Source organism: Papio anubis, chromosome 7 (genome assembly GCF_008728515.1).
Source record: "Papio anubis isolate 15944 chromosome 7, Panubis1.0, whole genome shotgun sequence".
NCBI classification, from domain to species: domain Eukaryota; kingdom Metazoa; phylum Chordata; class Mammalia; order Primates; family Cercopithecidae; genus Papio; species Papio anubis.
The window spans coordinates 132962929-132977775 of NC_044982.1; positions in this window are offsets into that span (position 1 = coordinate 132962929).

Below are 14847 nucleotides of genomic sequence, written 5' to 3' on the forward strand. Positions count from 1 at the left end.
GGGGTTTTTCTGGACCGCTAATCTTTTCACATTCATCACTCCAGCTATTTGCATCTGGCAGCCAGTCTAGGTTCTTATGTGGAGGATTCACTATTCCATTTCAGAGTTATGCTTCCTAATTTTACATTCTCTTTTGATTGAATCCACCGTAGAGAATAATAGGATAATCAAAGCTGTGCTACCTCTGGCCATGATTGTACTATTATCCTCAGTCAGGGTACCACAAAATTTCATATTAGTGATTTATGTTTTCTACAGTAGATAACACCAAACAGCATATTTCATAACAATTCCATATTTCTAATTATATGATATTCAACCAAATATTTAGTAGCCTGTTATTTATCTAGTTGGTCAAATTAGGTTAATTGGAGCCCTCAAATGTTCAGTCCTTGTGCACAAGAAGTGTTCAGTCTGGTTGGGACTCTATTTAGTCAAAGTACAAATGTTATGTTTATTTGGAACATCATATGAAAACCAAATTCAGCAATGTCACAGAAAAAACCTTTTTTTTTTTTTAAATTAAAACTCTCTTCTCTATCTCCCCAACTTTGGTGTTATTGTTACCTGTGATTTTTCAGAGATTTTTAATTTCCATGTACAGTTCCCCAAATACATCAAAAATCGTAAGAGATTTCAAGGTATCAACTTCAATTTTCCATTATATTTTTAATGAAATAACAAAATTTTGGTGAGTAGTTAAGGGAACAAATCGAAATGTCTAATTATACCAATATCTGTAATACTAAACAAAAAGGCTAGAAGTGCTTCTGAAACTTGACACAAAAATAACGTAGGGCCTTTTAATTTTATTAATTTTATTTTTTTGTGGAGATGGGGTCTTGTTCTGTCACCCAGGTTAAAGTGCAGTGGCATGATCATAACTCACTAGAGCCTCAAACCCCTGGGCTCAAGCAATCCTCCCACCTCAGCCTCCCCAGTAGCTGGGACTACAGGTACACACCACCACCATGCCAGAAAATTAAAAAAATTTTTTTAGTAGAGATAGGATCTCTCGCTATGTTGCCTAGGCTGATCTCAAACTCCTAGCCCAAGAAATCCCCATACTTTAGCCTCCCAAAGTGCTGGGATTACAAGCATGAGCCACCACGCCTGGCCTGGAGGCCTTGTTAAAATGAGGATTCTTATTCCATAGGTATGGGATGGGGCCTGGGACTCTGCATTTCTAAGGAGCTCCCAGATGATGCTGATGTTGCTGGCTTGTTGAGCATACTATGAATAGCAAGGACCCAGACGACTTTTTTTTTTTTTTTTTTTTGAGATGGAGTCTCACTCTGTTGCCCAGGCTGGAGTGCAGTGTGTGATCTCTGCTCACTGCTACCTCTGCCTCCCGGGTTCAAGAGATTCTCTTGCCTCAGCCTCCCGAGTAGCTGGGATTACAGGTACTCACCACCATCCTGGCAATTTTTTTTTTTTTTTTGTATTTTTAATAGAGATGGGGTTTCACTATGTTGGCCAGGCTGGTCTGGAACTCCTGATCTCAGGTGATCCATCTGCCTTGGCCTCCCAAAGTGCTGGGATTACAGGCGTGAGCCACCATGCCCGGCCAGAACCCAGAAGACTTTAAAAAACCCTCATGAATTTAAGCAAAATGTTCACTTTAACATTTCTTTATGAGCCAATTTGCATAAAGCTAGGCCAATTACCTAACTGCTTCAGGGTTAGGGACTAGCTTTTCCATTAAATCTAAGATGTCATTGATTGTTACATGAGTCATTATTTTATGTGCTGCTAAGAGGGGAAAATGCTGACAAACTGTGATGTATCCTGATTTCAGAAATGTTCAAATAGGAGTTTTAGAAACTGAGTTTAGAACTCAAATAGGAGTTTAGAAGGCGTATGGTGGCTTCTCTGACTCCTTTCCAGTTTCTACAATGAGGATTTACTCTATCCTAGGTATTTTTTTCTACGAGGTATGTGCTGTCATGATCCCATTTGACAGAGGCCTGCTGTGGCTCAATTACCTATGTGGCACAGCTGGAACCTGAACCCAGGTGCCTGTGACTGAAGAGTCCACACGCTTAGTCTCTGCCCCACAGGAAGGGCTACTGTCCCCAAGAAAACATTCCCCTGTGCTGTCTCCTGTGGCGCTCACTTATGGTGTATGCCCCCGTATTAGTGATCTACGGTAGTATCTGTGCCCGCTGTGTTTATTTCCTGTTTACATACATCTTCTTTGAACCTGGCGTCTTGTATTCATCACTCTACTGAAGTGACTGTCTTGAACTCAACAATAACCTTTTTACTGCCAAATGCAGCAATGCTTTCAGTCTGAATTTTTCTTGACCTCGTCTCCGTCGGACATGTCCGATCATCCTCTCCTTGAAACTCCCCTCCTGTGTTTCCGAATAGCTTGCTTTTTATGTTTCATGCATTTCTGACTACGAGAAAAATCATACTTCAGTTAACATATTTATCCCCAGCTCTTTCTTTGGTGAATTAGAGGACTCCAGGCAGTTTCCAGATCCTCACTGAATGAAAGTGAGGAATTTGGGGGTGCAATACAAATTACTGCTTTGAAATCATGAGTCTTGCTAGAACCTTTTCTGCTCCCACTCTCTGTGTATTTTTATCATTGAGTTTACAGAGTTATATTCTAATTATGTTCACTTGTCTTTGTATCCTACTGGAGTGAGATCCTTGTGGGTAGGGACTGTGTTTTATTTATTTTTGTTCCTCCAACCCCTGTCCAATGCCTGGCACATAAACGAATCAACATTGCTGAGGCACAACCACAATCCACTATTTTAGTGGCAAGAGAAATCATTTCCCGATATCTGTATTGTGTTGCAAGGAAATCTCACTTAGGAGGTCTCAAGTCCTAGGAACAGATCAATCAGAAAGGGAGGTGAGGAGTTGATGTCCTTTCTCCCTTTTATATGGAGACTTAACTTGTCTCAGATTGAAATTACTGTTATCATTATTATTATTTTTTTTTGCAGAAAAATTGGAAGTCCTAATTTCTTCATGTATGGGGGTAAAATGAACTTTGTATAGAGGACAAAGCCTTCTGTTGAAACAAACAACGAACAAGGGCCATCCTATGCCATTTTAAAAAGCAATTCAAGGGTCAAGGACTATAGGGTTAAAGGTACATGCCAAGAAATGATTCTTTAGGAGTTTGAAGAGGTTAATCTCTGAATATCCACTTGTCCTCCATAAGGAGCTTCTTCCTCTCACCTGATGACATTCATAAACCCATTTCCAGATCAGTCTTAAGGCGATGTGAACCTGGAGAAAATTTGTTTTATTTTTTTTTCTCTTACGGGAGCATGACAGTCTCTTATCACCTGCTGTTTGCTGAGTCACTTTGGTTAGATTTGAGTCAGTTCACTCTCTGCTTCTGAAGCAAGTTGTGTCAAGCCACAATTGTTGGTAATTTGGCCATGTAACAAAGCTATTTTTAAGAAAAATCAAATTAAATGTTTTCAAAAGAGGAAAATGATATAATTGACCCTGCCATAAATAATTTTACTGACTGATTTTAGAGTCCATTACTTATTTCTTATTTTGTTTATTAGGTTATTTGTGTTCAACTCAAACAGTACTTTTCTGAAGCCACTAATTTATCACTTGTGGCAGAGCTGTGGTTGCGGAATGTTTAAGACAACCGAGGTAGCTGCAGAGGCCATCGAGAGGCAGTGTGGCAGAGAGGCCGATAGAGGGCGCTGGGCTATTTGTGATAAATTTCCAGAGGCCGGAGCAGCCTGTTTACCAGCTTTCAGATTAAAACAAAAAAAAAAAGCAGAACACAGCATTTTAAAAAACCTCACTAATTCTGAGACACAATGGAATAAAAAAAAAATGGAAATGAAAAAATTCATCAGCTATCTCTTAGCTCTGAATTCTACGCAAAGAAAGTTTTCAACGCTGGTGGTTGATCAGTTACAAAGGGCTTACAGCACCTAAGGTGCATGCACTGTTTTCCTGATACATTTCAGTTTGCCCAGGGGCGATGGTGGAAGTACTTAAATTACCCAAAGGCCGGCTTTGGAAAGTAAGATGACTTAACTTTGTAGGAGACTTTGGAATAAAAGAAGTGCTGATGATACAATATCTAGTTTTGAGTGAGCATTTTGTCTCTCCTGCTGGAATTCTGGTTCTTTCTCTCCCTCCCTTCTTCTGTTTCTTTCTGTTTTCCTTCAGAGGTTGAAGTGGGCCTTGTTTCTACAATCTTCTTTGGGGGAACTGAAGACTTACCCTTTAGGGTTAGTTTATGCTCTGCTATTTCTTTCCTTGGTATCCTTGGATACGAGGCTTACCTTTTGTCCCCTGTCTTATTTCCACTCCTCTCTCCGGAGATCTGTTGGAATGGTTAGCGGAAGGTGGGGGAGAGAGGAAGCTGGTGCAGTGGGGATTGACTGAGTTCGGAAAGCATCTTCAGCGGCTTTCTGGTCAAATGGGCTCCTTTCAGCTCCCACACCTGCTTTAGGCATATGGCCAAAATGTATGCTTCTGTATTCTAGCCCTGGAACTCGCTCACTCTTTATTCTCTACACCTCTCTTCAGTAGGTTTCCAGTCCTCTGGTATTTGTTTCAGATTTATCTCTTTGGGTAATGTATCACTGTTACAGCTGGTTGGGTAAGAAGGTGATTTTCACTGCCATGGGTCTAAAGCATCTTTTTTTTTTTTTTTTTTTTTTTTTGAGACGGAGTCTTGCTCTGTGCCCCAGGCTGGAGTGCAGTGGCGCGATCTCGGCTCACTGCAAGCTCCGCCCCCACGGGTTCACGCCATTCTCCTGCCTCAGCCTCCCGAGTAGCTGGGACTACAGGCACCCGCCACCTCGCCCGGCTAATTTTCTTGTATTTTTAGTGGAGACGGGGTTTCACCGTGTTAGCCAGAATGGTCTCGATCTCCTGACCTCGTGATCCGCCCGTCTCGGCCTCCCAAAGTGCTGGGATTACAGGCTTGAGCCACCGCGCCCGGCCCTAAAGCATCTTGTAAAACAAACAAACAAACAAAAACTTACAGATACATTATCTAAGAAAAGCAAAAACAAGTAATTATGTCAGGACTTGTAAATTTGTTATAGCAATATAAAAGTGCTCTTAAGCAGAGCAGGCTTAAGCTCTTCCTTCTGAATTTATCTGCACTTGAAAAAAATACACCACACTCACCTGTTTTGAGGCAATTAAAAAATGTCTAAACTCTCATTCAAATTATGACTTCAGTGGATTCTTGGGCTCGAGTTCTTTTAGGATAATAATGTATCTGTGATTTGGAAAGGAGTCATATGTGTTAGAACAAGAAAGTTGTAAGAGAACGTATTCATGTGAAACTAGCAGCAGATATTTGCCGTTCACGCAAGTCAGCCGAAACAGAGGCAGAGAGTATCTGTAAAGGAGAATGTTGTGAAAAGGTGAATGAGGCCTTTGAGGATCCAGCAACAAAAGGAATGAGGATAGGGAAAAGCAAAGAAGAGATATAGAGTAAGATTTGTTTGTTTTCTGGAACCTATCTTAGAGCATATCTACAAAATAATAATAAGAAAAATAATTTATGGAGCATGTGAATAAATATGAAAGGTCAAAAAAAGGTAAAATTACTCCCGTCTCTCAAGGAAGTAAGAAATAGATAAAGGAAACAAATTAGTGTTTTTATTTTATAATTTATTTATTTATTTTTAGAGACAGGGTCTTGCTTCATTGCCCCCGCTGGAGTGCAATAGGGCAATCAGAGCTCACGGCAGCCTTGAACTCCTGAGCTCAAGTGATTTTCCTGCCTCAGCCTCTCCAGTAGCTGGGACTATAGGTGCATGCCATCACACCTGGTCAATTTTTAAATTTTTTGTAGAGACAGGGTCTTGCTATGTTGCCCAGGCTGGTTTCAAACTGCTGGCCTCAAGTGATCCTCGTGCCTTGGTCTCATAAAGTAGTGTTAAACTTAGGATTCTACATTTTCTCCATTTCTAAAGCATACCTACACTTTGTTCTGAAAACCTAACATGATTTGACTCTGTAGCTATAAATGCCTTGATAAAGATTGTTTTATAATGGATTTCCAAAGACATCCTTTTTTTTTTTTTTTGAGATGGAGTCTCGCGCTGTGTCACCCAGGCTGGAGTGCAGTGGCGCGATCTCGGCTCACTGCAAGCTCCGCCTCCCAGGTTCACGCCATTCTCCTGCCTCAGCCTCCGAGTAGCTGGGACTACAGGCGCCCGCCACCACGCCCGGCTAGTTTTTTGTATTTTTAGTAGAGACGGGGTTTCACCATGTTAGCCAGGATGGTCTCGATCTCCTGACCTCATGATCCACCCGCCTCGGCCTCCCAAAGTGCTGGGATTACAGGCTTGAGCCACCGCGCCCGGCCAAGACATCCTTTACTAAACTTCAGAGTGTTATGTGCTATAGGCAGTCAAACTCTTATTTGATCAGGTTGATATCTTTCTCTGTGTATTACATATGATTGAGGTTTGGTATAAGTTCTTAAAATCTGACTTCTTTTATTAGGCCATTCTTGCACTGCTATAAAGAAATACCAGAGACTGGGTAATTCATAAGCAAAGAGGTTTATTTGGCTGATGGTTCTGTAGGCTGTACAGGAAGCATTAGCAGCATCTGCTTCTGCGGAGGCCTCAGGAAGCTTCCAATCATAGCAGAAGGCAAAAGGGAAGGAGGTGATCACATTGTGAGAATGGAGCGAAAGGGAGTGAGGAAGGAGGTGCCACACACTTTTAAGTGACGACCTTGTGAGAACTCATTATTGCCAAGACAGCACTAAACCATGAGGGATCTGCCCCCATGGCCCAAACACCTCCCATCAGGCTCCACCTCCAGCAATGGGGATTATAATTCAACATGAGATTTGGGTGGGGACATACATTGAAACTATATCATTCCAACCCTGGCTTCTCTCAAATTTCATGTCCTTCTTACATTGAAAAATGCAATCATGCCTTCCCAATAGTCCCCCAAAGTCTTAACTCATTTCGGCATTAACTCAAAAGTCCCAATTCCTAAGGCCATGTCTAGAGTCTTATCTGGAGATGAGTTCCTTCCACCTGTGAGCCTGTAAAATAAAAAACAAGTTAGTTATTTCCAAGAAACAATGGGATTATAGGCATTAGGTAAACACTCTCATTCCAAAAGGGAGAAACTGGCCAAAAGAAAGGAGTTACAGGCCCTACACAAGTTTGAAACCCAGCAGGGCAGTTGTTATATCTTAAAGCTCCAAAATAATCTTTAACTCTGTGTCCTACATCCTGGGCACACTGATTCAAACCCATCCTGGACTCCCAAGGCCTTGTGCAGCTCTACCCATGTGGCTTTGCATGGTTCATCCCTCTAAGGCTATTCGCATGGGCTGGCATTGAGTGCCTGTGACTTTTCTGGGTGCAGGGTGCAATATATTTGTGGATCTGTCATTCTTGGGTCTGGAGGATGGTAGCCCTCTTCTCACAGCTCCACTAGGTGGTGTCCCAGTGGAGACTCTGTGTGGGACCTTTAACCCCACACTTCCCCATCCATACTGCCCCATAGAAGTTCTCTGAGAACTCCACCTCTGTAGCAGGCTGCTGCCTAGACACCCAAGCTTTTCCATATATCCTCTGAAATCTAGGCAGAGGCTGCCAAGAATCCTACCAGTCTTGCACTGTGTATGGCTACAGGTTTAACACCATGTGGAAGCTGCCAAGGCCTGTGGCTTGCATTCTGCAAAGTGGCAGCTGAAGCTGTACTTCAGGCCCTTTGAGCCATAGCTGGAGCTAGAGCACCTAGAATGCAAGGAGCACGTTGCCGAGGCCATACAGGGCAGCAGGACCCCTAGGTCTGGTCCACAAAACTATCCTTTCCTTTTAGGGCTCTGGGCCTATGATGGGAGGGGTGGCCATGAAATTCTCTGAAATGCCTTTGAGGCCTTTTCTTAATTGTCTTACATATTAGCCCTTGGCTCCCTTTTAGTTAAGCAAATATCTGTAGAAAGTGATTGCTTCACAGCTTGCTTGAATTCCTCTCCTGAAACAGCTTTTTCTTTCTGTACCACATGACTAGGCTGCAAACTTTCCAAATTTTCACGCTCCGCTTCCCCTTTAAGTATACTTCCAGCTTTAAGTTAGCCCTTCACTCCTGCATCTGAGAATAGGTTGTTAGAAGCAGCCAGGCCACATTTTAAATGCTTTGCTACTTAGAAATTTCTTCCACCAAATACCCTAAATCATCACTCTGAAGTTCAAACTTCCACAGAGACCTAGGGCAGGGGCACAATGCAGCCACATTTTTTTGCTAAGGCATAAAGTGCATGACCTTTGCTCCAGTTTCCAATAAGTTTCACATTTCCATCTGAGACCCTGTCAGCCTGGCCTTCACTATCCATATCACTATCAGCATTTTGGTCACAACCATTGAACTAGTCTCTAAGAAGTTGCAAACTTTCCCTAATTTTCTGTCTTCTGAGCACTCCAAACTCTTCCAACCTCTTCTTGTTGCCCAGTTCTAAAGGTGCTTTCCCATTTTCAGGTGTCTTTATAGCAATGCCCCACTCCTTGGTAAGAGTTTTCTGTATTAGGCTGTTCTTGCAGTGCTATAAAGAAATACCGGAGACTGGGTCATTTGTGAGAAAAGAGGTTTATTTGGCTTACGTTTCTGCGGCTGTACAGGAAGCATAGCAACATCTGCTTCTGAGGAGGCCTCAGGAAGCTTCCAATCATGGCAGAAGGCAAAGGGGGAGCAAGCACATAACATGGCAAGAACAGGAGCAAGAGAGAGTGAGGGGGGAGGTGTCACACATTTAAATGACCAGATGTTGCAAAACTCACTATCATGAAGACAGCACCAGGCCATGAGTCATCCACCCTCATGGCCCAAATGCCTCCCATCAGACCCCACCTCCAGCATTGGGGATTACAATTCAACATGAGATTTGGTCGGGCACAAACGTCCAAATTATATATCACTCCTTATTCTCAATAGAATTCCATTTTGGACTCATCTTCTACTAATAATCACCATGTGCCAGTTGTGTCAATTTGATGAAGGGTCTGGTCCATGTAGTAGGAGGACAGCCATGGAAAGTCTTATTGTGACTAAGTCTATTCCTGTAAGATAGGGGAGCCTCAGCAACCTTCCAGTGGCATTATCAACAGGACCCCTAAGCCTGTCTCAGGCATTAATATGGTTTGGCTGTGTCCCCACCCAAATCTTATCTTGAACTATAGTTCCCATAATCCCCATTGAGGAACCCCATGGGAGGTAACTGAATCATAGGGATGGGTTCTCACGAGATCTGATGGTTTTATAAGGGGCTCTCCCCCTGCTTCACTCTGCACTTCTCCTTGCTGCCACCATGTGAAAAAGGGTGCGTTTGCTTCCCTTTCTGCCATGGTTAATGGTTTCCTGAGGCCTCCGCAGACATGCTGAACTATGAGTCAATTAAACCTCTTTACTTTATAAAATACCCAGTCTCGGGTATGTATTTATTAGCAGTGTGAGAACGGACTAATACAGGCCTGGTTGTTGCAGGTGTTAGTATCTTACAGATAGCATGGGGAAGATCATTGCCCTGAACACAGTTGGCCCGTGACAAGAGTTATATCCTAGGATGTGCATGGTTCAGTGATAAGGAGGGCAATCAAGTATGCTAGAGCTACTTGGCAAAGCATTTTGTTTGGACCTAGGAGAAGGAAGAGTTGGCCCAGACAAACCTGGAGGTGGCTCTGGCTAAGTGGCCTCCGATAATTTGCGTATTTTCTTGGGAAGACTGGAATACTGAGAAGTGTGGTTGTAGGACACAAGTAAAGGGATGCTGATTGCAGATGTCAGAAAGAGAAGATTTCCCTCTTGGTGTAAGCTTGAATGATTTGAAAGATATAAAAGATGCTTTGATTTTGAAAGTATGGTGTGCAGGTGAGTTAGAGGACTACAGTCCTTTTAAGAAAGCTGAGCACTGGAGGGCTGGGTCATAAATTGGTATTTTTGCAGCCATGTGTGGGGAAAGGAAAGGCAGTAACACTAACACCGTTCTTTGGCCCTTTCCTCCTCCTCAAGGATACAGAAGGGATACCTTGAAAGTGCACCAAGAGATTAGTAGAATCAGTTCTTCTGCTAAAAGTGAGAAAGAATTAGTCTTGTTGAGGGGGTTCTCATTATTTCCAAAGAGTTCATGCGTGGCAGAATGATAGTGAAATATGTGAAACTAGGAGTGTGAGAAAATGCCTGAAAATAGAGTGATGACTGTCTTTACTGGGTACTGGCAGTGATAACCCCTACCCTTTGGCAGACTGTCTGGTTTTGTCTGCTTACAGCTGTGACCAGTTGGCAGTAAAGAAACAACAGAAGCCCACTGGGCAGCTATAGTTGCAATAATCAACCTCTATTTTTTATGCCAGAGACTCTGACCTTCAATTATTTGTGAGTTCTTAGCTTCCACCCAGATGGCTGAAGCCACTTTACATATGACCTTTGCATAAGTGTGATACTATTTTGCATATTTTAAGGATTTTTAAGGTATTTGGCAACCAAAATATATACATCTATTTCTCTCTGCTAAATACTCAAACTTACTACTATGGTATATGAAATAAAAGATAAAAGTTGACACAATCAAAACAAATGCATGTTGGATTTCAGATTAATTACATGGAGAAAAATGAAAATGTTTTAACTTTAACAGCAGCTTTAAACAGAATAAACTATGGATTTTTCAAAGGATTACGATTATCCTTAATCGTGCCAAAATGAAGCTTGAAGCAATTATGGGTAATACAGATGTATTATTAATACCAGCTGTACCCAGGTTTTGATTATATAAGAAAACAGGCTTAAACTTCTGGCAGATGGTTAGCCTAAAAGTTCAAGTAAATACAAGTTTTTAAATCTCGAGATATAGGGAGCATTTCTGTTTGAACCCAGATTTTCCCTCCACAGGGAATGCATTGCGACTGGAATTATCTCAGCAACCTCCAAATGTGACTTTGTTCTTTAGAAACTAACGGTGCCCTTGTTTTTCTGAATCCTCAAGTTTGACATTTTTTTCCAATGCATTGTGTTTGTCAAACTATTACCTAGGAGCCTTTTTCTGGGCATGTGCAGGCTTAAGTTAGCCTTTGTTTTTTAAATCTCAATGTTTTTTGATTCTGTTCCTATAGAAATCTTCCCATTGCTACAGTGCACGTGGGCACCATAACGGGTGGGAGATTCCTTTTTGCTTCTGCAGTATGATCCCTCTCTTGTTGGATCTGGGGCACGAAAGCAGGAAAAATTAATGGGCTGAAGTTGGTGGAGCTGATAGAATGGTTTCTTACAGCTTCAATGAGGGCAAGAAAGAACATTTGGCTTGGCAAGATCACTCAGCAGGACTGCAGACAGGGTCAAGGCGGTCAGCATGGCTATCTCACCTTCAGGCTGTAGTGTTCTAGGGCAAAGTGTCCACCCTGCTTGTTTGCATCCCTTCTGAGAAAGCAGTAGCATTTTGACTCTTCAGGAAGGGGCGGGGGGTGGAGAGATCAGGGTTCCTATCTTGGGAAGTCACGTTATCCATCAATTAGGCATTTGTGTTTTATGGGAAAATGTGATTTGAATTTCATATGAGAGTACACATGAACCAGTGGAAACAGTATGGTTGCAAATATTTAATGTAAGTTTTTGAAGTAAGGGAATGAAGTCAAAGATGACAGCAAGATGGAGAGAAAGAGAAAAATTGAAAAAGAAATGATGGGGATCAGAATATCACCTGAAAATAAGATGCAGATGTACACTAACCGCCTGCAAAATCATGGTCTTTCTAATAGTTTCACAACTGGATGCTCTCCTTAGGAAAACATAAGTGGGGATTACTGATTGGGGATGGATAGAATCACCTGAACTGAGTACACACTTTTTTTTTTCCAGGATATTTCATTGGCTAGAATGAATTATTACCAAGGAAAGAGAAGACATGGCTATTTCCCCAAGGAATTTATCTTGTCAAAGAAGAAAAAAGGATAAATACCAATAAATCAAAAAAGAGCTAACATTCACTGGATACTTATTCTTTGCTAGGAAGTATATTAAGTACTTTGCATATGCTGTATTTGTTACAAAACTATGAGCTAGATGTTATTATCCACATTTTACTGTTAAAAACTGAAACTTAAGAGACTAAATAACTTGCCCAAAGTCACACAGCAATTAAAAGACAGATCCAGGGTATGAATCCAGGAATCTGATTGCAGATCCTAAATTCTTAGGCACTGTGGTTTACCATCTCATGGATACTTTCAGTGTCTTTCTGTTGTTCACTAGCATCTTCATATGGACCTAATGGTAGAACAGCTGGAACACGAAGGCTAGTCAGCATGGCTTGGCTGATAAGACTTACATGGGGCCGAAGAGGAATGGCTTTATGGCCAAAAGATGTTTAAAAAGGCAGGGAGAAAATATGAATTGATCCTATACAGGGCTAGTTGAATAGATTCCTGGACTGGTTTAATTTCTTCATTTCTTCTTTTTAAAATGGTAATTTTCTTAATTTGCTAGACCCTCTCTAATTATGAGGTTCATAGACATGTATTCATTATATTAAAAATGCAAGGTTTTAATGGTATAATCTTAAGAGGCTCAGAAAACAAGTAACAATTAGCTCTGTGGCCCTTGGCCAAGCAGTGCTGATGCCTAACGTTGTCTAATATTTCACTTGGCCAGACTGTAGGATGGAGTTTTCCTACAGTAATTTTCCTTGTATCTTGACTCTCAGCAGTAAATCACTCTACCGAGGAAATGAGCAACTATCTGGGCCTCTTCTTTCTTGCACCAGTTGTTTTTAATGACACTTGCATTCTTTCTCATAATTTCCCAAGGTGACATGTTGCTTCTGTAGAACCTATTCATTTATTCACTTATTCAGCCATTTAGTCCTTCTGTCTTCCCTCTTTCCTCTCTCCTTCCCTCTCCCTTCCTTCTACTCACCCATCTTTCTCTCTCTTTTTATTCCCTACCACCTTTTCCTCTTTCCTCCCTTCAACAATGACTAGGTTCTCAAGAAATGCTAAGCCCTGAATTAAGTATTGTGGGGGATACATAGATGGATGAATAAATGTTATGATTGATTTGTTCATCCATTTAATTAATATTCAGTACCTACTGTGTATCGGGCTCTATTTTGCAAGCTTGAAACAGAGCAGGGTACATAATAAAGTCTCTTTTCTCAGGGATTTGTATTCCAGGGAGTGCACTTGGGAGACAGACAAAAAGAAAGCCCAAACAAACAAATAGATCATATGCCAATTAGTGGTAAGAACATAAATATAAATAAAGCAGGAAATGGAAAGAGAGATGATAGTGATAGAGAGTGTATTATTTTTACACAGGATGGTTAGGAAAGGCCTTTCTGAGATGATTTGAGCAGACACATGTTTATCTGACAGGAGAGCATGTACCAAGGCCCTCAGAAAACTCACTTCTAATAGGGAGCAAAGGTGCAAAGGCAATGTGACAAGGTAGAAGGAGGGTAAGAGCATGAGGGAGATGTAGACGAAGCACCGCTGGGTGAGTTCAGGGGAAGGAAAGATGACTGCTTCCTGGGGGCGGAGTCCTGGGAAGAGCAAGCTCCCCTTCTTGGGGGTAATACACACTCTGACACATCATGGCAAAGCCTTTTCTCCCAGGCCCTCTTCGGAAGAGTGAACAGGCCCCTTGGTTATGAGTAATTGGGGTGCACACCATAATCTAGGTGCCCTTTGGTTAAGATGCTGAGATTCTAATAGATATGGAGACAGATCACAACATCTGTCTGCTTTTTCTTTAGTTTTGGACTCCTCTAAATCACATCTCTTGTTTAGAGGAAGACTAACCTGTTGGTCTTGCCCAATGTTGGCCAGTGGGAGTGCTCTTATTTTTAGGTAACTATGCCCTGTGCTCAATTTTGGGATGTCTCCATATTTACTTGCTTTGGTTGGCTTGGCAACATTCTAGCTCTTTTACTAGAATGCAGATACCACAGAGAAAAAGGAAACATCATAGCATTAGCTCACATTTGGCTATTAGCTAGAGATGGTGCAAACAAGTCACTGTGAAAATGAAACATTTAATGTTTTTCTCTTTTAAATGGGATGGTGGCAAGGAGGTGATATAGGACACTAAAAGGAGAGGTAAAAATGGAAGGAGTATGGGATGGGGAAAAGGGAAAAAAGGAAAGAAAAAGGGTATCATTTAATTTCACAGAGCAGATGTATCCAAATCTTAAAATTGATCCAATGGCAATGTCTTGAAATATAGCTACAGATATATTTAGAAGAGCAGAAATACCTGGATAAGCTACTTGAAGCAAAGGTGAGACCATAAGGTGGTATATGGGGTCTGCAGGAGCCAAAGCAAACTGGTTATAATGAAGTAGTATGCCCTGGGAACGAACAGGAATTTAAAGGGGGCTGAAGGTGGAGGGGGAAACAAAATGGAAGCAGAAAGAAGAGAGGAGAAGCAACAACATGAAGGGAGGCTGGAACCCAAGTCAAAGAAATGGCCAAGGGGCCTTTAGCAATACAAATATTTATTACTGAATGTTACATTTATGTTGTACAATGTAGATTTTTCTAAAACCTTCAATAATATTTTCTATTCACTTCAAATGCCTTGATTAGAGGGTGTGTTGGGTAGAAATTAAAGAAAATTACAGCCCAGGGCAGGGCAGGGTTGAGTTAGCTGGGAGTAGATGATGAGTGGATGCCTATCTCCACTACTCACTCAGCAGAGGCAGAGGTAGAAGCAGCCATCAGAGAGCCCCTACCTCACCCCACCCCTGCCCCAGAAATGGGCAGAAATCCTTAGGATGCTGCTTAAGATTCTTTCTTTCTCTCTCTCTTTCGCTCTCTTTCTCCCTTTCTTTCTTTCTTTCTTTCTTTCTTTCTTTCTTTCTTT